Source organism: Pinus tabuliformis, chromosome 8, assembly GCF_031772625.1.
Source record: "Pinus tabuliformis cultivar Carrire ecotype Pingquan chromosome 8, CPIR1, whole genome shotgun sequence".
Taxonomy (NCBI): domain Eukaryota; kingdom Viridiplantae; phylum Streptophyta; class Pinopsida; order Pinales; family Pinaceae; genus Pinus; species Pinus tabuliformis.
Genome location: NC_142294.1, coordinates 672,446,880 through 672,468,406, shown reverse-complemented (window position 1 = coordinate 672,468,406; position 21,527 = coordinate 672,446,880). Strand labels below are relative to the sequence as shown.

Here is a 21,527-nt window from a genome sequence, read left to right as displayed (position 1 = left end):
GCAAAAGCCTATTCACGTTTCAATATTCTTCCACACACTATGCCTTACAGCGTTTCCTTTGCAACATTAGGTGCAAATGCTAGTTAATCTTTATATTAAGATATACTAATATAATGGTGTTAAGAGGTGCTCTCCAACTTTATATGGAAGAGATGTCATAATGTCGAGTAAATTTTTTGACTTGGTCAAATTACATAAAATTAAAATAAAATCGATTTGTCCTATGAAAATTTTGATTCCGTCAGATTACATAAAAAATAAATAAAATTTAAGAAATAAAATCAAATAAAAAAACAAAATAATAACTAAAATAAAATTGATTTTGAACTCGTTGTTTTTATAATTTTCTAATAGTATTCTAATAGGAAATATATATATAAAAACTTCTTTTAGAGTGAAAAAACATTTAATTCTTTTAAATTGTTAATAAGTAATCAAACTGTTAAATTTTTTTAGAGTGAAAAAACATCTAATTCTTTTAAATAATTGATACATCCAAAATTATAATGAATCTTTACAACAAAATCATTATTATGAAATTAAATATTTTAACTATATTTAACAAAAATAAATTTAAAAACTTTATTATTATAATATAAATAAAAAATACGGCATTCCATCCCATTGTAAATTAAACTTAGTTTATTTATATTATATCTAAATGTTTATATATGTATATGTTATTTTACATTTTGTAAAATGATTTTAAATAATTATTTTTTAAAGTTTATTTCTTAATTTTTTTTAAAATATATATATATATATATATATTCAATTTTAATAATAAAATTTAATATATTGTCTTTTAAGGGTAGGTCAATTAGTGGTGGTCATGCAAATGAAGTATTAGTGCAAGGAGTTTCAAGAATTAATAGTAATAGCTGTTGGAATCCTTTTCATGTCACACCATTAGGAGAGTTGCCAGGCTGCCTATTTTTCTAGTAAAAATAAAATATATAAATTCTAATATATTATATTATTTATACAAATTATATATATATATATATATATATATATATAATTTGCGTGTATGTGTTGTACTAATCGATTCTAACGACTATCACTATGAACTCTATGTACTCGCCTAGATTACCTAGAGTCGATTAGTACTAGAGAAGCCTAGTTGAATATTCCTTTAGTCATAAAAAAAAAAAATATATATATATATATATATATATATATTAAATATAAAACTATATATATATATATATATATATATCATAAATTAAAATAATTAAAAAATACAATATAAATAATGATTTGATGATTGATGTTTATTAAGATAAAAAAAGGTTTTATCATATTTGAGGAAGACAATATAGTTTTAGAATTCTTTGAAACTCTATGGCCATCCTCAAAATTATCTTTAATTAAAATTTAAAAAACATTATTTAAATGAAAGGGTTTTCTATTTTCAATCTTTTTTGATGTCATAGAGGTGACAAACCCTTTTAATTTAAATATTTTGCAAATGAAAAGAGAAGTCAATTTATGAGGATTAAGATTTATTTCAATAATATTTAGCTTCTAAAAAATAAAATACTTTTTTATATTTTAAAAAGGGTAGGATAGATGATGATGGGATGTGATATGAAGATTAGGAAATTCAGTTGGTAAAAATCTAGCCCGGACCTAACCTAATCCTTAGGTGATTAAAGGCTAAGTTAGCCCTAACCTAACCTAATCTTTAGGTGATTTTGATGACTAAAATGCCACTTAATAACTATTTATAAAACTAAAAATTAAACATGCAATTATTTCAAAACTCACCCAACTTGCAAACTAAAAAAATATAATATATATATAAAAAAATTAAATTTTAAATATAATATACTAGTGCATATGATTGACCAAAATAAATTCAAACTCATTTATGCTATAAAATTCATATTTGCGTACATTTCTGCCTGAGAATATCATTAAGATTCTCCGAAAATTATATATATAGTAATCCACGAGAGCCGACGATAGTCATATAACTAGCATTTGCATCTTATGTTGCAAAGGAAACGCCGTAAGGCATAGAGTGGGGAAGAATAGCATAGAGTGGGGAAGAATAGGGACATGTGAATGGACATTGTTGAAAGCAATGGTGGATGATGATGAGTTACAATTGCAATAGTTAGTTATGTGTATTCTGAAAATGGATATTTTGTAAATAATAATAGTTTGTGGAAGAATAGTGACATGTGAATGGACATTGTTGAAAGAAAGGGTGGATGATAATGAGTTACAGTTGAAAGTATTAGTTATGTGTATTTTGAATATGGATATTTTGTAAATAATAGTAGTGTGTAGAAAAATAGCAACATGTGAATGGACATTGTTGAAAGATAGGGTGGATCATAATGAGTTATACTTGAAATAATTAGTTATGTCTATTCGAATATGGCCATTTTGTAAATAATAGTAATGTCATGTAGAGGTTATCCATTATCCATTTAGTTGTTTTTGTTTATGTGAACATGTTTTTGTACATTATTTTAAAGTAAAGCTACAAAATAGATATATCAATAAAGCTACTCAGCAGCTTAGCAACTTTTTTAGCACGAAAAACAAGCTATATGGTTGTATTATATTCATCCAGCAGATATGTACAGCAATGTTGATATGGAAACCATCTGATATGAAAAACGTAATGTGGTTGAAACCACATGGAGAGAAAGGATATATGTAGCCCTATCAGATCTGTTACATAAAGGTCTTAAGGAAATATATTGCATAATGCACATATGTTCATATAGAATTCGGAAAATCAGTCCTTGAGCCAAGATTATATATGGAAAAAAGACAAAAATATTAGTCAAATGTTGGGGAAACAGAAAATCATACCAGATTTGACTTCACAAAATAGAGAAATATGTACCTGGCATGGAAAAGTCTTGGATCTGGTGGGAGGTGTTGTCCACTGTAATCTGCATCCTCCATATACCCTGTGGCGATGATAGCCCCTGTTTTGATAAAGCATCTGCTCTCCGGTTTTTATCCCTGACAATATGGGAGATTGTGTAGTCTTTCCTGTAGCGCCACAAAGCCTCAAGCCTGTTCAACCGGCCAGAGAGATGTATATTTTTTATGATATGTTTAGACAGTACATGGTCGATGATGACTTTCGAGTCTCCAAAAATATGAAGGTTTTTGAGGCCAAGGAAGTCAGAGATAGAAAGGAGACCAGCCAGGGCCATAATTTCTACTTTGTTGTTAGTTCCAGGTCCTCCATTCCAATGTATGTCAAAAGCTTGTCCTTCTTTTGGGATTATATAAACTCCACAGGCGCATGTGTCATGCTGAGCAGCGCCGTCAAAAAAAACACAGGGATATCCATAGGCATCGTTGGGCTGTTGATTCCTTCCTTGTCTGACTTTGGGATGTCGTGGCCGAGCTAGCGCTTCATATAAACAAAGGATAGATTTGAAAACTTTATAAAACGGTTCCCTTTTGGAATCGAAAATCATTCGATTTTGTCATTTCCATATGGCCCAGATTGTTAACAAAGAAATGGGCCTCCACTTGCAGTACATGTTGCTCCGTGCTTTGGAAGCCTCAAAGATAGAAGGAGCATTGACGATGGCGAAACCAAAGTGAGCAGTTAAGTTCTGCCAAATCAACTGGGATTGAGGACATTGTAGGAAAATATGCAAATTATTCTCAGAATTTGATCTACAAAGGGGGCATATGGCAGGCCCACACCATTTGCGCTTCTGGAGATTCTCCCAAGTGAGATTCATGTCATGAAAAACCAGCCAAGCAAAAATAATGATTTTTAAAGGGCATCCAAATTTCCAAAACGCTGGGGGAAAAATATTATCACATGTATCAGATTCTGATAATAAAATTTGGAGATATATATGCTTTGCATATACAGCCGATGCACCACCGAGACCTTTCCAAACAAGGCAATCCCTATCTGACGAGCGATACAATCCACGCGATTGCAATGAAATAGTGATAGCATTCCATTGGGATTCCAGAGCACCGGGTAATTGCATTTTTGTAGCAGTTTTCCAGATTGGAATAGCACCATCCCATTTTTTTATTGCACTAGCCCAAAAGAAATATCCCCTGCTGTGAAAATTTCTCAAAAGTTGAGAGGAGATATGGATCTTTTCTCCCGCACCTACGAATTCATCAAATCCAATGATAATATTGGATCCGGATTGGAATTTCCAAATCAAATTTTTTCTAAAGAACGGCTCCAATCTTTTAAAACCTCTCCATATATATGAGCCATTGTTGGATCCAGTGGAGCGCTGTCTATACCAATATGTCATGTCTTGCTCATCCATGTACTTAGCTCTAATGGTTTTGCTCCAGTTGGATTCATCCATAATCGCTTTCCACATTGATTTACATAGAAGGGCTCTTCTAAAGGAGTGTAAATCCAATATGCCCCAACCTCCCATATTTTTTGGCCGTGTCAACTTCGAAAGCTTGTTGAGGTGATATTTTGTCTTCTACTTCTGTCCTCCCCATATGAAATTAGCTATCATTCTGTTTAAACTGTTAATAGTAGATGAAGGGATATAGAAAAGGTGTGCCCAATAAACCATGATTTGTACCAGCAGGGATTGTGTGAGAATGGCGCGACCTTCAATTGATAAGCACCTGTATTCCCATGTAGATATTTTCTTATAGAACCGATCTGGAATACACGACCAGTTGGCCAATCTGTAACCCACAGGTTTCAAATTGAATCCCAGATGTTTGAAGCCCTTCAGGATAGGAAATGCTTTAATGTTGAAAAGATCTGTTAGAAATGTGATTATATCTCCATTTACATCAGCGACATAGAATGAAGATTTTAAATCGTCGATATACATGCCGGTGGCTTTTTGAAATCTCCCCAAGATTTCATAGATACATATCCATGTTGATTTGCACAGTATGGCTGACAGAAGGATATCATCAACAAAAAGATTATGCGACATGAATATATCCCTTCAAATGGGGAGAGGCTTGTATCTCTCTTGTTGGATCGCTTTCTTTATGTGTAGGCTCAGAGATTCCATAACTAGAAAAGGAGTGGAGATAGGGAGCAACCCTGACATAAGCCCCTGGCCGCTTTGAAGAAAGGAGTTGGGACACTGTTAATTAGGACTGCATAATTTACTACCACCACATAGGCCATGATCCATCTGATGCAACTGACATCTAGGCCAATCCTAGCTAGTAGGCATCGAATAAAGCCCCAGTTCACACAGTCGTATGCCTTTTTAAGGTCGATTTTTAAAAGAGCAACTTCTATTTTCCTGCTATGCATTGAGTGTAAGCATTCTTGGGTGAGAGCCACCGCTTCTAAGATATTTCTGTCTTTAAGAAACCCATGTTGCTCTGGAGACAGATGTAGAGATAGAGTGTTTCTAATTCGAATAGCTATAATCTTTGATATGACCTTGTATAATACGTTGCACAATGAGATTGGCCGATAATCTGAAAATGTGGAGGAGAGCTTTTTCTTTGGAATTAGAGCGATATATGTTGAGGAGATTTTCTAGCTTATGAAACCCTGTGTTCTCATTTCCTCGACCATCTTTAGGATATCTGTCTTAAATAATTCAAAGAAGTGGATGAAGAAATCGATGGTCCACCCATCCGGCCCAAGGCACTTGTCTTTCTGGAATGATTTCATTGTTGCCAATAATTCTTCTTCTGAAACTTCACCAAATAGAGCTCTGTTTAGACTTTCATCAAACATAGTGGGGTATGGGTCTATTCCCCATAGAATATCCTCAATATCACAGACAGAATCCTCACTGTAAGCCCTTTTGTAAAATTTCACAGCTTCTCTAGAAATAGCCTCCTGTGAGGAGTGAGAATTTCCTTCCTCATCCTTGATCTCCCAAATAGCATTTGTCTCCCTTCTCTTATTTGCAAACCTGTGAAAAAACTTGGTGTTTTTATCTCCCTCTCTGAGCCATAATGCTCGACTTTTGAGCCTCCAAGAGGCCTCTTCTTCTTCTAATATCTTTTTTTTTCTTTTTTCTAAATCCCATATATGTTTTCTGATGGTGGACGTCATGGAGGGATTTTTAAGAAGTGTAGATAAGTACTCCAGTTTCCTACATATGTCCTTCAGCTCCTTTTTATTGGAGGCCGATTTCTCTTTTTGCCATTTTTTAACCTCCTTTTGAAGAAATTGCAGGCGATCAAGGAATTGTCGGGAAGAGTCATTTTCCTGCATGGGAGATAGCTTCCATGTATCATTTATAAATTTGTTGAATTGACCAACAGCAAGCCATGCACAATTGAACTTGAAAGGATATCCAAATCTGCGTCCAGCATATTTCCATTGAAAAGAAATGGGGCGGTGATCAGATATGAAAGATGGTATGATGTTCATTGTAGGAGGCCCATATCTTTCTGTCAGTCTTTCATGGAAGATAAATTTGTCTAATCTTTTCGCCAGAAAGGAATTGTTGGATCGCCCATTGTCCCAAGTTGGTCCCTGACCAACAGGCAAGATATCAATAAAATTATTTTGTATAATAGATTCCCGAATGAATCTCCCCATCGAATCATATTTCTTGCCATTGCCCCATATTTTGTCATTACAAAAGGTGCAATTAAAATCTCCACCAATTATCAAAGAGTCAATTTCAAGTAGTTCAGAAGAAAGAAGATAATTCCAGAAAGGGAACCGGTTTTTATATGGAGCATAAATATTCAATATGTGAATGGGGTCTGAAGATCCACAGAAATGGGCCAGCACAAGAATGCCAGCGAAACATTGAAAAGCACCAGCCGTAATCCATTTAGGGTCCCATAATACAGCTAGTCCTCCAGACATGCCCACAGCATTTGAAGCGACCATATGCCATGTTGGTAGCATCCGCCTGAAGTAAGAAATGGTTTGTGAGCTATCGTGCATGGTTTCCTGTATAAGAAGCATTTTAGATTTTGAAGAGACAAAAATATTTTTTAGGGCCAGAAATTTGGGGTCAGCTCCAAGGCCCTAAATGTTCATTGATAGAATGTCGATCATTTGGGAACATCATTATGCCGACATGCTCTAAGAGGCCTATTATGAGGAATATCTTCAACTGCAATTTCTGTAATAGGAATGTCAATTAAGGAAAGATCTCAGGTTGACGAGTCCCGTCATCCCTTCCTACCCTGAAAGTGTCTACTACCATGCTTCTCTTTGCGATGGACAGTTATGTTTCTAGCCGAATTAGGGCTAATATTGGGCAAGGGGGAACGATTGGGTCGATGGACAGTTAATGGCTGAAGTTTTAAAGATGCTTTTTTAAGAAGGAGGTTAATATCCTGATCAAAAGAACTACGGGGAGAGGTTCGAGGGGATAGTGGAGGGGAAATAGGGATATATGGAGCCTTAGCTTTACGGTTAGGTACATGTCCAAGGGATGGAGGTTTAGGGGAGTGAGCTATATATCGAGATTTATTATTTATATCAAAAGAGTGACCAAGTGAGGGGGAAGACGAGAATATTTGGATGGGTCGAATGTGAGAGGAAGGGGATTGGGGTGATGAAGATATGTATTGAATATGGGCAGACACAGGATCAATACATGGAGGCTTAGAAGATGCAGGAGGGAGGGGAATCTTAGGGTCTGGTTCCAATTCATGAGGTGGAGAAATATTGGAGAAGCACGTTACTCTAGCCGACAGGTAAAAAAAGGACAGCAAGGGAGTCTTAGAAATAGTGGAAGAACAAGGTCGATCAGCGGAATAGTTAGAATTATGATTTGTAGGGTTCACAGATACAGATCGAGATTGTGGAAGACTGGCAGATCAATCTAGGGAACAGCCTTTCGGCAAGGATAGGATGCCGTTAGTTATGACTGGAGCCCGATAGACCTCCATGGTGTTAGGCCATTCATATGCTGAATTTTCTCTTTCATATGTCGAAACAAGAATATTTACAGCATGGAATTTTTTCTTCTGTTTACCGCTAGGGCGACGAGGACAATTACGAAAAAGGTGTCTAGTTTTGTGACAATTTGAACACCTAAATGGGATGCCCCAATAATCTAATCGTTGTTGAATTTTGGACAGCTCCCAAGTTAAATCAATAGGCTCTGGAAAACCCCCTTTGAATTCCTTTTCTATGAGAATCCAGGCCACCCGCTTGTCTTTTGCCCCAATACACCTAGGATCGATGTATATGAATCGCCCAATAGCATTTCCTATTTTTTCCATAGATTCTTTGGTCCACAGTTCAAGAGGCAGGCCACCCAGAGTTTCGAATAGATAATTTCCAAGTCACGTACCCAGAGGAAGTGGAAAGTAGATATTTTATTGAAAATGATTAATTAATTCTTTTAACTAACTTTACATTATTTGATAAGAGAGAAGTAGATTAATTAATTCTTTTAACTATTTATTGTATTGAAATATATTTTTTATAACCTAATATAAAAGAAATATATAATTCCTTCATAATTCTATATAAATAATAAAATAATTAAACATGTATAATTATTTTAATGTTAATATGAAATTTAAATAGAATATCTATAAATGTTAATAAAAGAAATAGTAATAAAAAAATATTTTTATTTCAACCTTTTATGTATAAAAATATATATTATGAAAATATAAATTTGATTTAAATTTTAATTTAAAATAATATTATTAAAAAATATTTCATTATTAAAAATAATTAAAAAATATTTCATTATTAAAAATAATCAAAAAATATTTCATTATTAAAAATAATCAAATCTCTCAAAATTAAGATTAAATTGATCTATTAATTTTTCACTTACATACAAAAGAATCTCAAGTTATCATTGAGATAAATAAATCTCTATAGTACATACTTGTTATATCTATATATATATGAATGAAGATCTTTGCTATGATTTATATTACTATGGCAATGCCATTTTTCCACAACGAATTCTTTTATTAGTATTTAATACATGACCCTTAAATTTTTCATATACTCAATCTTGACTTAAATACACATGAGTGCATTACAGTTCACTTTAGTTACATTTAGAATTAATAACATCACATCAATCACATGATTTATCCATGGAAATGGTACATATGATAATTAGATTTCCACCAGGAGGATCTAAATAATTAAGTTCCAATGTACTAAGTTAACGTAGGTTCTCCACAAAACATGTATATTGGGAAATGGAATTACAATGAATGATTCTCTATGCAACACACTAGGAATTGGAAATGATAATAATTATAATAATTCTTTGAATGTATGGCTTTAACTGCTCAATCTCCTTGACCTATGTGATACACTAGGACTTTGGTTTTTTTTTCGAAACTCCTTTAACAAGGCTTTCTTGATCTCCCATAATCCTCTACCTCTCCCTCCTGGCACAATGTTCTTTAATTTCATGTACCATGTCAGCATGTGGTCCCTAATAGTGGTGTACAATTGTGCCACCTTTTTCTATTCATCTAGTACCTATTTAACATTCCAAACTTTCTCACATACAAAAATATTTTGTTTGGGATCCTCCGATCCAACACAGTGAAAGAACGTAATTCGCATAGAAGGATCAACGTCCATTACCATTCTCTACGTAGTTCCACACTATGAAACTTTTGATTGATTTGTTGGCATCCTAGATCTTGTTGGACTACTTCCACTATTCTGATTATTATCACTATTCCCTTCACTATTTGGATTTAATTATAATAACTTCTGGGTGATCTTACTTCTTGACGTGGAAAAGCATGAAAAGTCATGGGCTCTATGTAATGTTTGACCTAAGTAGCGTCACTAGAATACACCATTTCTTCTCATTCCATGATGACATGAAGGTCTCCTTATATTTCCTTTCCTTTATCCTTACAAAATATCTTGTTATCCTATAGATGTGGCATTCCATCGAACATGTGATTGACCCAAGTTTGTTTATGATGCTTCCTTCTAGTTCCTTCATTGGCATTTCCTGTTTCCCTTCTATCTCTCACAATTTGCGATATATATATATCTCTCTCACTTCACTACTGCACCAAAGTATCATCCCATTGCATAACACTCCACTAGATTCTTCTATCGCATTTTCTTCCTGTGTTGATGGTCATGTTTTAAATTGTTTGGTATGTTTTGTTCTCCTATCTCTCTAATGCCTCATCATCCTTGACCCACATAATTATCCTTTTGTATTTGTCACCTTTCTACCCTCAATTCATTTGTTCGTTAGCCCCCACTCCCTCTGTTGTGCGTGAATATATTCAACTATTCATGTTATCTGACCTCATAATTTTACTCCTTCGTCACTTAAAAACATTTATATCGAGGTGAATAGTTATTTCACAAATCTTCCTTGTGGTCCTTCGAAAAAATTTCTCTCAACTTCACTATATGACTAAGTAGTATCTATCACAAATTCAACAATGTAGCCCTCGAATCAAGAAATATGTTATATTTACTATGTGTTTTTTTAATTTTTATTAATAAAGAAGCGTTTTTTTATTTAAAAAAAAAGGGTTCCGAGATAACTCATAATATTGAACCAACAACAGAATTTGAAGCCCAGAAATGGTCCTGAAAACCATTCACATTCCGGATTGTTTTCCAAAATGCAGCAAGGTCCCGTATAAAATTACTCTTTACAACTTTTGTATTTTATGCAACACTTTATGCTAGCTATAAAGGATCTTTCCAAAAAATTAATTGCATTTCTTTCTGGTTTCTACTACACTCTATATCAACGCTTCCTTTTCATTATGGTTTCTGTTACATTCGTAATCAACGCACATTGAACAGCGGAATGACAGCTACAGTATCGGAGAGATTCATTAAAAACTTGTTCATAATAAAACAATACACATTGAAGACAGGAAAGCTCTCTATAGTACCGGCGAGATTCACCAAAACATTATTCAGACTAATTAACATAAAACAGCTAGACTCAAAAGTTGAATCTGACCAAATGAGTAAAAAGACAAAGACTATGAATAACACTCATCTTAAATATAATCTCTCTTCTTGTCCTCCATTTATAAGGCCGGCATAGTTCGCCCTAATTTGCAGTAGGTGATAAACTCATCTTAAATAAAATCTCTCTGCTTGTCCTCCATTTATAAGGCCGGCATAGTTCGCCCTAATTTGCAGTAGGTGGTGATATCATACCCAAAAGATTCGCTCTCCTAATGGATATAGATTCTGCCAGATTGGCTGGATCGGGCTACTTCCTAAATTTAACTTGACTCGACTACCTAAATTTAATGTATTTTAACAAATACAACCTCTGTCTGTGCTAAGTTTTCCCTATTTAGCTGTAGGCGGTGATCATACTGGCTCTCCTAGTGGACATAAATTCCGACTGATTGGCAAAATCATGCATTACTTCTTTCAGTCCATCGGATTTACAGAATCGATCCATCCATGCGCTCAGCAATGGCATTTTCTCTGGATCTATTAAAACGCTTTCGATAGCCTTCTCGAGGCCTTTGATAATCGCTGACAAACCGCCCAATGCGATGTCAAGCAAGACGAGACCTCACTTTCTTTTTTTCGAGGTAATGAATGCTATGGAAGCCACCTGTAATCAAGAAATAAGTTATATTTACTATCTGTTTTTTTAATTTTTATTAATACAGAAGCGTTTTTTTATTTAGAAAAAAATGGTGTTTTTTTATTTAAAAAAAACGGTTCCGAGATAACTCATAATATTGAACCAACAACAGAATTTGAAGCCCAAAAATGGTCCCTAGAACCATTCACATTCTGGATTGTTTTCCAAAATGCAGCAAGGTCCCGTATAAAATTACTCTTTACAAGTTTTGTATTTTATGCAACACTTTATGCTAGCTATAAAGGATCTTTCCAAAAAATTAATTACATTTCATTCTGGTTTCTATTACATTCTATATCAACGCTTCCTTTTCATTATGGTTTCTGTTACATTCCTAATCAACGCACATTGAACAACGGAATGACAGTGGACATAAATTCCGGCTGCTTCACAAAATCAGGCAGCACTTCTTTCAGTCCATCGGATTTACATAATCGATCCATCCATGCGCTTAGCAATGGCATTTTCTCTGGATCTATTAAAATGATATCGGTAGCCTTCTCAAGACCTTTGATAATCGTTGACAAGCCACCCAATGCGATGTCAAGGAACCCGATCTGATCCCCTCCAAAATACGGTTTTCCTGCGAAGCACTGGTTATTGAATAGAAAAATAATATTTTTAACTTTCCAAGACATAAATAGCAGATAAGGAAAGGATCAATGAGATATGAATGCAGGCGATTACTAAGAATGAACCTTATCGTCTACAAAGGTAGCCCAGAAACGAGCAATGGCTCGGTCATATGGATCTTTGGGAATTCTTGCGAACAGGGTTCGATTTCAGGAGCAACTCGCTCTTAGCTCTGAGATTCTCTTCCGCGAACTGGTAATCGATACCTAGCAAGTGCTATGCGAACCCGCACAATGAAGGGACTCAGAGTCATACCGAACCGCTTTACCTGCCCCTTCTCTCCCCGTTTTTTTATTTCAGTTTTCAAAATTCGTTCAATCGTCTAACACCACCAATCTACGGTGAACAATAGGACACGATGGCGGCTAGGGCAATTGATTTCAAAAGGAAACGCCTTACGGCATAATGAACAATAGGACACGATGGCGGCTAGGGCAATTGATTTCAAAAAGAAACGCCTTACGGCATAATTAAGTATTCCATTTTATATGAAAATGTTAATTAAAAAAAAAAAAAGACTAAGCCGCTACTTCTTCCTCTTTCATATTTTACTCATAAGTTAAATATTGTAATGGTGAATTCTCATATAAATGCTAACGAAATATTTAAATATGTTAGCAGCAACGTGATTGGGAAGAATACCGAGAGGAGTTGCTTTACAACTATTTAACATTGGATGGAAACATAAAGATGACATAGGAAAAACTAAAAAAACACTTTTTGCATGTTGCCTAGCAACAACATACTTGTTGCGTTTTTTATGCTTAAGCATATAAACAACAACGTTGGATACTACCTCAAACCCATGGTGAAAGCGTGTAAAAGTCAGACACTCTAAATGCAAAGTTCGCTGGTACAGTGGAGGCGTATTGGCATACTGTATGTCCTACATTTTCATGAATGAATGCATCCTTAAGGGACAAAAGTTTGGCTGCATTGCATTCACATATGCGGACATGAGGAACAAAAATCTAAGTCAAACTTCTTGCTCTGTAGGGATCGGAGAGCCCTAAGTCCACATGTTTGAGATCTGTATCATCCCTGCTTGCTAATTTTGGCATTTTGTAGGTCAACATAAAAATTTAGTAATGCATGCCCAAACAAATATAAATCAAGAAATACACTGTAATTAGAATCAATAAAGTGCATCAGCTTTATTATTTAAATTGCATTGACCGAAATAGTTGCGCACTTGGCATACTTTTATTGACCAATATGTCTGAGAGAGCGAACACTTCGACCTCTACCAACACGTCAACGTCTTCTTCAACCCTTAATTTAGAGACCAGTGAAATAAAACTATTTTTATTTGATACTTTAGGAATTTTCCTATTGGAATTGAGTATTTTAATCATTCTTTTAATTAATTATTTGATGGTTCGATGTAAATTTAAAGATCCCAGTATATTTTTGGTAGTTATCATTATATCAATGGATAAAATTTACACTATTAACTTTCTTGCATATGTAAATCATATGATTAAATCATTTTTAAATTAAATATTTACAAAAAATATTATTAAAAATTTACTTTCCTGTTTGTTAATTACAACCTATCCAAATTAACAGAAAATGGAAAGAAACAAAAAAGACAGACTGATTGCCACCTATCTTGATTCAACAGAAAGTGGAATGAAAAAAAAAAAAGAAGAAGAAAGAAGAAAGAAAGATGCACTTGAACAATTTTGTTAATGGGAGGATAAATGAAACGTTTTATTCTAGAACCTAACTGAAATTTCAACGTTTTTCTCAACAGCAGAATGACAGTGGACATAAATTCTGGCTACTTCGCAAAATCAGGCATCACTTCTTTCAGTCCATCGGATTTACAGAATCGATCCATCCATGCGCTCAGCAATGGCATTTTCTCTGGATCTATTAAAATGATATCGGTAGCCTTCTCGAGGCCTTTGATAATCGCTGACAAGCCACCCAATGCGATGTCAAGCAACCCAATCTGATCCCCTCCAAAATACGGTTTTCGTGCGAAGCACTGGTTATTGAATAGAAAAATAATATTTTTAACTTTCCAAGACACAAATAGCAGATAAGGAAAGGATCGATGAGATACAAATGCAGGCGATTAATAAGAATTAACTAAATTACCTTATCGTCTACAAAGGCAGCCCAGAAACGAGCAATGGCTCGGTCATATGGATCTTTGGGAATTCTTGCGAACAGGGTTCGATTTCAGGAGCAGCCCGCTCTTAGTTCTGAGATTCTCTTCCCCGAACTGGTAATCGATACCTAGCAAGTGCTATGCGAACCCACACAATGAAGGGACTCAGAGTCATACCGAACCGCTTTACCTGCCCCTTCTCTCCCCGTTATTTTTATTTCAGCTTTATTTCAGTTTTTGGTCAACGATCAAAATTCGTTCAATCGTCTAACACCACCAATCTACGGTGAACAATAAGACACGACCGGGGCTAGGACAATTGATTTCAAAAGGAAACGCCTTACGGCGTAACTATTTCAATAATACAAACTACAGGTTCCACGAGTACTGCTTAGGCAGTCGAATTATTACTGCACTCGTCATGTGCTTATTGTTTTCTCCGTATCAAACACTTTTTTGTGATCAGATCTTCGCATCAGAAACAACAAAGTGATCGGATCTTCACATCAGAAACAAAAAAGTCATGTTCTGATGCCCCAAACTTGATCTAGTTTCGGATCAATTTTTTACTTTGTTTCATGCCGCATTGGGATAGATAATGGGCCATACCTCATGGTTCTCAGCCGGATCAGAAGGAAAGACCTCAAACAGATGAGACTTGTGATAGGCGGCGCCATTCCTTAAGTGGATGGCATAATCGTAGGATTTAATGGATACGCCAACAAGTACTGTGTTCCCTTTCTTGTGACGCGTCCCCATCAATTTCCGGTCACGGTCAATATTAATACTGCGCGTGCCCGCGCATATTGAACTTTAAAATTTTAAGCATATCTTTGAAAATTTTCGGCCCTCCTTACGAGAATCGAACTGTGAACCTGTGTATACCTTCTCTGCGAGCACTTCGTCGTAGACATCAACATCCCCGGAATAAAATCTGGTCGGGTGAGGTGCAGTTTGCTTCGCAGCTAAAGAGCTTAAGAAAGCGTTCTGTTGAGCGATGTATCGGAGCTGTCCTGCTATTTCAGATTTAAGCTCGATTAGACGAAAATGAAAAGAAAATAAGCCTACCAAAGAACTTTCAGTCTGTGAACCACGAAGCAAAGAAATAGACGCAGATTCCTTTAAAATTTCGTCCGGATTTGGCCGATTAGTCATTTCTTTTTCATACTTCGGTCCGAATTCAAAGAATTTATTTAACAAAAATACCTGCTGAATTGCCCGAGACTTGTTTCACTAAGGTGGTCACATGCCTGCACAGAAATTTAAATATCAGCAATGCATAACTTTTAAAACGATTGCTGAGAAAAATGTTCGTCCTTGAATAAACATTATTTAAGGTCTGAATTCAAAATATACACAATTTTACACCAGATTAGCACGCCTGGCTTCAGATCAGTAGTATTTCAAGCTCTATTTTCAAATTTGAAGAGTTCCTTAGGGCTTCAGCTCAAAATCCTCAAAATCATAATTTCCACTCCAAAGCTTTCAACAATTTTAAAGAATTTTCAACCATAAACCTGCATAAATAAAGATGGCAGCATTCTGAAGCGAATGGAGTTGCAGCTAATTTACCCACAGAAATACTGAAAAAATAAAACTCTTCAATTCCACAACCCATAACGCTCCACCTTCACCTCAATCTCTGACATGTTTTTGCAGTTGCCGAAGATGAGAGAGAAACAATGGTTCCTTGAGTATGGCAAGCACTAGGTAGTTTGCAAAGCTATTATGGAAACCGGCTATTTGATCCAACAGTAGCAATTATTCGAATCGTCTAACATCAAATCAAACGGACGATGACGATGACAACAAAGACCACGGGAAATTTCATCTCAGAGGGAATGAATCCCGAATGAATCTCCCCATCGAATCATATTTCTTGCCATTGCCCCATATTTTGTCATTACAAAAGGTGCAATTAAAATCTCCACCAATTATCAAAGAGTCAATTTCAAGTAGTTCAGAAGAAAGAAGATAATTCCAGAAAGGGAACCAGTTTTTATATGGAGCATAAATATTCAATATGTGAATGGGGTCTGAATATCCACAGAAATGGGCCAACACAAGAATGCCAGCGAAACATTGAAAAGCACCAGCCGTAATCCATTTAGGGTCCCATAATACAGCTAGTCCTCCAGACATGCCCACAACATTTGAAGCGACCATATTCCATGTTGGTAGCATCCGCCTGAAGTAAGAAATGATTTGTGAGCTATCATGCATGGTTCCCTGTATAAGAAGCATTTTAGATTTTGAAGAGACAAAAATATTTTTGAGGGCCAGAAATTTGGGGTCAGCTCCAAGGCCCCGAATGTTCATTGATAGAATGTCGATCATTTGGGAACATCATTATGCCGACATGCTCTAAGAGGCCTTTTATGAGGAATATCTTCAACTGCAATTTCTGTAATAGGAATGTCAATTAAGGAAAGATCTCGGGTTGACGAGTCCTGTCTTCCCTTCCTACCCCGAAAGTGTCTACTACCATGCTTCTCTTTGCGGTGGACAGTTATGTTTCTAGCCGAATTAGGGCTAATATTGGGCAAGGGGGAACGATTGGGTCGATGGACAGTTAATGGCTGAAGTTTTAAAGACGCTTTTTTAAGAAGGAGGTTAATATCCTGATCAAAAGAATTACGGGGAGAGGTTCGAGGGGATAGTGGAGGGGAAATAGGGATATATGGAGCCTTACCTTTACGGTCAGGTACATGTCCAAGGGATGGAGGTTTAGGGGAGTGAGCTATATATGGAGATTTATTATTTATATCAAAAGAGCGACCAAGTGAGGGGGAAGACGGGAATCTTTGGATGGGTCGAATGTGAGAGGAAGGGGATTGGGGTGATGAAGATATGTATTGAATATGGGCAGACACAGGATGAATACATGGAGGCTTAGAAGATGCTGGAGGGAGGGGAATCTCAGGGACTGGTTCCAATTCATGAGGTGGAGAAATATTGGAGAAGCGTGTTACTCTGGCCGACAGGTAAAAAAAGGACAGCAAGAAAGTCTTAGAAATAGTGGAAGAACAGGGTCGATCAACGGAATAGTTAGAATTATGATTTGTAGGGTTCATAGATATAGATTGAGATTGTGGAAGACTGGCAGATCAATCTAGGGAACGGCCTTTCGGCAAGGATAGGACGCCATTAGTTATGACTGGAGCCCGATATACATCCATGGTATTAGGCCATTCATATGCCGAATTTTCTCTTTCATATGTCGAAACAGGAATATTTACAGCATGGAACTTTTTCTTCTGTTTACCGCTAGGGCGACGAGGACAATTACGAAAAAGGTGTCTAGTTTTGTGACAATTTGAACACCTAAATGGGATGCTCCAATAATCTAATCGTTGTTGAATTTTGGACAGCTCCCAAGTTAAATCAATAGGCTCTGGAAAACCCGCTTTGAATTCCTTTCCTATGAGAATCCAGGCCACCCGCTTGTCTTTTGCCCCAATACACCTAGGATCGATGTATATGAATCACCCAATAGCATTTCCTATTTTTTGCATAGATTCTTTGGTCCACAGTTCAAGAGGTAGGCCACCTAGAGTTTCGAATAGATAATTTCCAAGTCACGTACCCAGAGGAAGTGGAAAGTAGATATTTTATTGAAAATGATTAATTAATTCTTTTAACTAACTTTACATTATTTGATAAGAGAGAAGTAGATTAATTAATTCTTTTAACTATTTATTGTATTGAAATATACTTTTTATAACCTAATATAAAAGAAATATGAAATTTAAATGTTAATATGAAATTTAAATGGAATATCTATAAATATTAATAAAAGAAATAGTAATAAAAAATATTTTTATTTCAACCTTTTATGTATAAAAATATATATTATGAAAATGTAAATTTGATTTAAATTTTAATTTAAAATAATATTATTAAAAAATATTTCATTATTAAAAATAATTAAAAAATATTTCATTATTAAAAATAATCAAAAAATATTTCATTATTAAAAATAATCAAATCTCTCAAAATTAAGATTAAATTGATCTATTAATTTTTCACTTACATACAAAAGAATCTCAAGTTATCATTGAGATAAATAAATCTCTATAGTACATACTTGTTATATCTATATATATATGAATGAAGATCTTTGCTATGATTTATATTACTATGGCAATGCCATTTTTCCACAATGAATTCTTTTATTAGTATTTAATACATGACCCTTAAATTTTTCATATACTCAATCTTGACTTAAATACACATGAGTGCATTACAGTTCACTGTAGTTACATTTAGAATTAATAACATCACATCAATCACATGATTTATCCATGGAAATGGTACATATGATAATTAGATTTCCACCAGGAGGATCTAAATAATTAAGTTCCAATGTACTAAGTTAACGTAGGTTCTCCACAAAACATGTATATTGGGAAATGGAAGTACAATGAATGATTCTCTATGCAACAAACTAGGAATTGGAAATGATAATAATTCTAATAATTCTTTGAATGTATGGCTTTAACTGCTCAATCTCCTTGACCTATGTGATACACTAGGACTTTGGTTTTTTTTTTCGAAACTCCTTTAACAAGGCTTTCTTGATCTCCCATAATCCTCTACCTCTCCCTCCTGGCACAATGTTCTTTAATTTCATGTACCATGTTAACATGTGGTCCCTAATAGTGGTATACAATTGTGCCACCTTTTTCTATTCATCTAGTACCTATTTAACATTCCAAACTTTCTCACATACAAAAATATTTTGTTTGGGATCCTCCGATCCAACACAGTGAAAGAACGTAATTCGCATAGAAGGATCAACGTCCATTACCATTCTCTACGTAGTTCCACACTATGAAACTTTTGATTGATTTGTTGGCATCCTAGATCTTGCTGGACTACTTCCACTATTCTGATTATTATCACTATTCCCTTCACTATTTGGATTTAATTATAATAACTTCTGGGTGATCTTACTTCTTGACGTGGCAATGCATGAAAGGTCATGGGCTCTATGCAGTGTTTGGCCTAAGTAGGGTCACTAGAATACACCATTTCTTCTCATTCCATGATGACATGAAGGTCTCCTTATATTTCCTTTCCTTTATCCTTACAAAATATCTTTTTTATCCTATAGATGTGGCATTCCATCGAACATGTGATTGACCCAACTTCGTCTATGATGCTTCCTTCTAGTTCCTTCATTGGCATTTCCTGTTTCCCTTCTATCTCTCACAATTTGCGATATATATATCTCTCTCACTTCACTACTGCACCAAAGTATCATCCCATTGCATAACACTCCACTAGATTCTTCTATCGCATTTTCTTCCTGTGTTGATGGTCATGTTTTAAATTGTTTGGTATGTTTTGTTCTCCTATCTCTCTAATGCCTCATCATCCTTGACCCACATAATTATCCTTTTGTATTTGTCACCTTTCTACCCTCAATTCATTTGTTCGTTAGCCCCCACTCCCTCTGTTGCGCGTGAATATATTCAACTATTCATGTTATCTAACCTCATAATTTTACTCCTTCGTCACTTAAAAACATTTATATCGAGGTGAATAGTTATTTCACAAATCTTCCTTGTGGTCCTTCGAAAAAATTTCGCTCAACTTCACTATATGACTAAGTAGTATCTATAACAAATTCAACAATGTAGCCCTCGAATCAAGAAATATGTTATATTTACTATTTGTTTTTTTAATTTTTATTAATAAAGAAACGTTTTTTTATTTAAAAAAAAAAGGGTTCCGAGATAACTCATAATATTGAACCAACAATAGAATTTGAAGCCCAGAAATGGTCCTGAAAACCATTCACATTCCGGATTGTTTTCCAAAATGCAGCAAGGTCCCGTATAAAATTACTCTTTACAACTTTTGTATTTTATGCAACAGTTAATGCTAGTTATAAAGGATCTTTCCAAAAAATTAATTGCATTTCTTTCTGGTTTCTACTACACTGTATATCAACGCTTCCTTTTCATTATGGTTTCTGTTACATTCGTAATCAATGCACATTGAACAGCGGAATGACAGCTACAGTATCGGAGAGATTCATTAAAAACTTGTTCATAATAAAACAATACACATTGAAGACAAGAAAGCTCTCTATAGTACCCGCAAGATTCACCAAAACATTATTCAAACTAATTAACATAAAACAGCTAGACTCAAAAGTTGAATCTGACCAAATGAGTAAAAAGACAAAGACTATGAATAACACTCATCTTAAATATAATCTCTCTTCTTGTCCTCCATTTATAAGGCCGGCATAGTTCGCCCTAATTTGCAGTAGGTGATAAACTCATCTTAAATAAAATCTCTCTGCTTGTCCTCCATTTATAAGGCCGGCATAGTTTGCCCTAATTTGCAGTAGGTGGTGATATCATACCCAAAAGATTCGCTCTCCTAATGGATATAGATTCTGCCAGCTTGGCTGGACTGGGCTACTTCCTAAATTTAACTTAACTCGACTACCTAAATTTAATGTATTTTAACAAATACAACCTCTGTCTGTGCTAAGTTTGCCCTATTTAGCTGTAGGCGGTGATCATACTGGCTCTCCTAGTGGACATAAATTCCGGCTGCTTGGCAAAATCAGGCATTACTTCTTTCAGTCCATCGGATTTACAGAATCGATCCATCCATGCGCTCAGCAATGGCATTTTCTCTGGATCTATTAAAACGCTATCGGTAGCCTTCTCGAGGCCTTTGATAATCGCTGACAAACCACCCAATGCGATGTCAAGCAAGCCGAGACCTCACTTTTTTTTTTCGAGGTAATGAATGCTGTGGAAGCCACCTGTAATCAAGAAATATGTTATATTTACTATCTATTTTTTTAATTTTTATTAATACAGAAGCGTTTTTTTATTTAGAAAAAAATGGCGTTTTTTTATTTAAAAAAAATGGTTCCGAGATAACTCATAATATTGAACCAACAACAGAATTTGAAGCCCAGAAATGGTCCTGAGAACCATTCACATTCCGGATTGTTTTCCAAAATGCAGCAAGGTCCCGTATAAAATTACTCTTTACAAGTTTTGTATTTTATGCAACACTTTATGCTAGCTATAAAGGATCTTTCCAAAAAATTAATTGCATTTCATTCTGGTTTCTATTACATTCTATATCAACGCTTCCTTTTCATTATGGTTTCTGTTACATTCCTAATCAACGCACATTGAACAACGGAATGACAGTGGACATAAATTCCGGCTGCTTCGCAAAATCAGGCATCACTTCTTTCAGTCCATCGGATTTACAGA

General features: G+C 35.1%; 2 pseudogenes; both read right to left on the bottom strand.

Annotated features, from left to right (window-relative positions):
- Positions 1–11,857: 11,857 nt before the first annotated feature.
- On the bottom strand, positions 11,858–12,405 carry LOC149237366 (glutathione S-transferase U17-like; annotated as a pseudogene).
- Positions 12,406–12,949: 544 nt separating this feature from the next.
- LOC149237365 (putative glutathione S-transferase GSTU6) lies at positions 12,950–14,446 on the bottom strand (annotated as a pseudogene).
- Between the last annotated feature and the right edge of the window lie 7,081 nt (positions 14,447–21,527).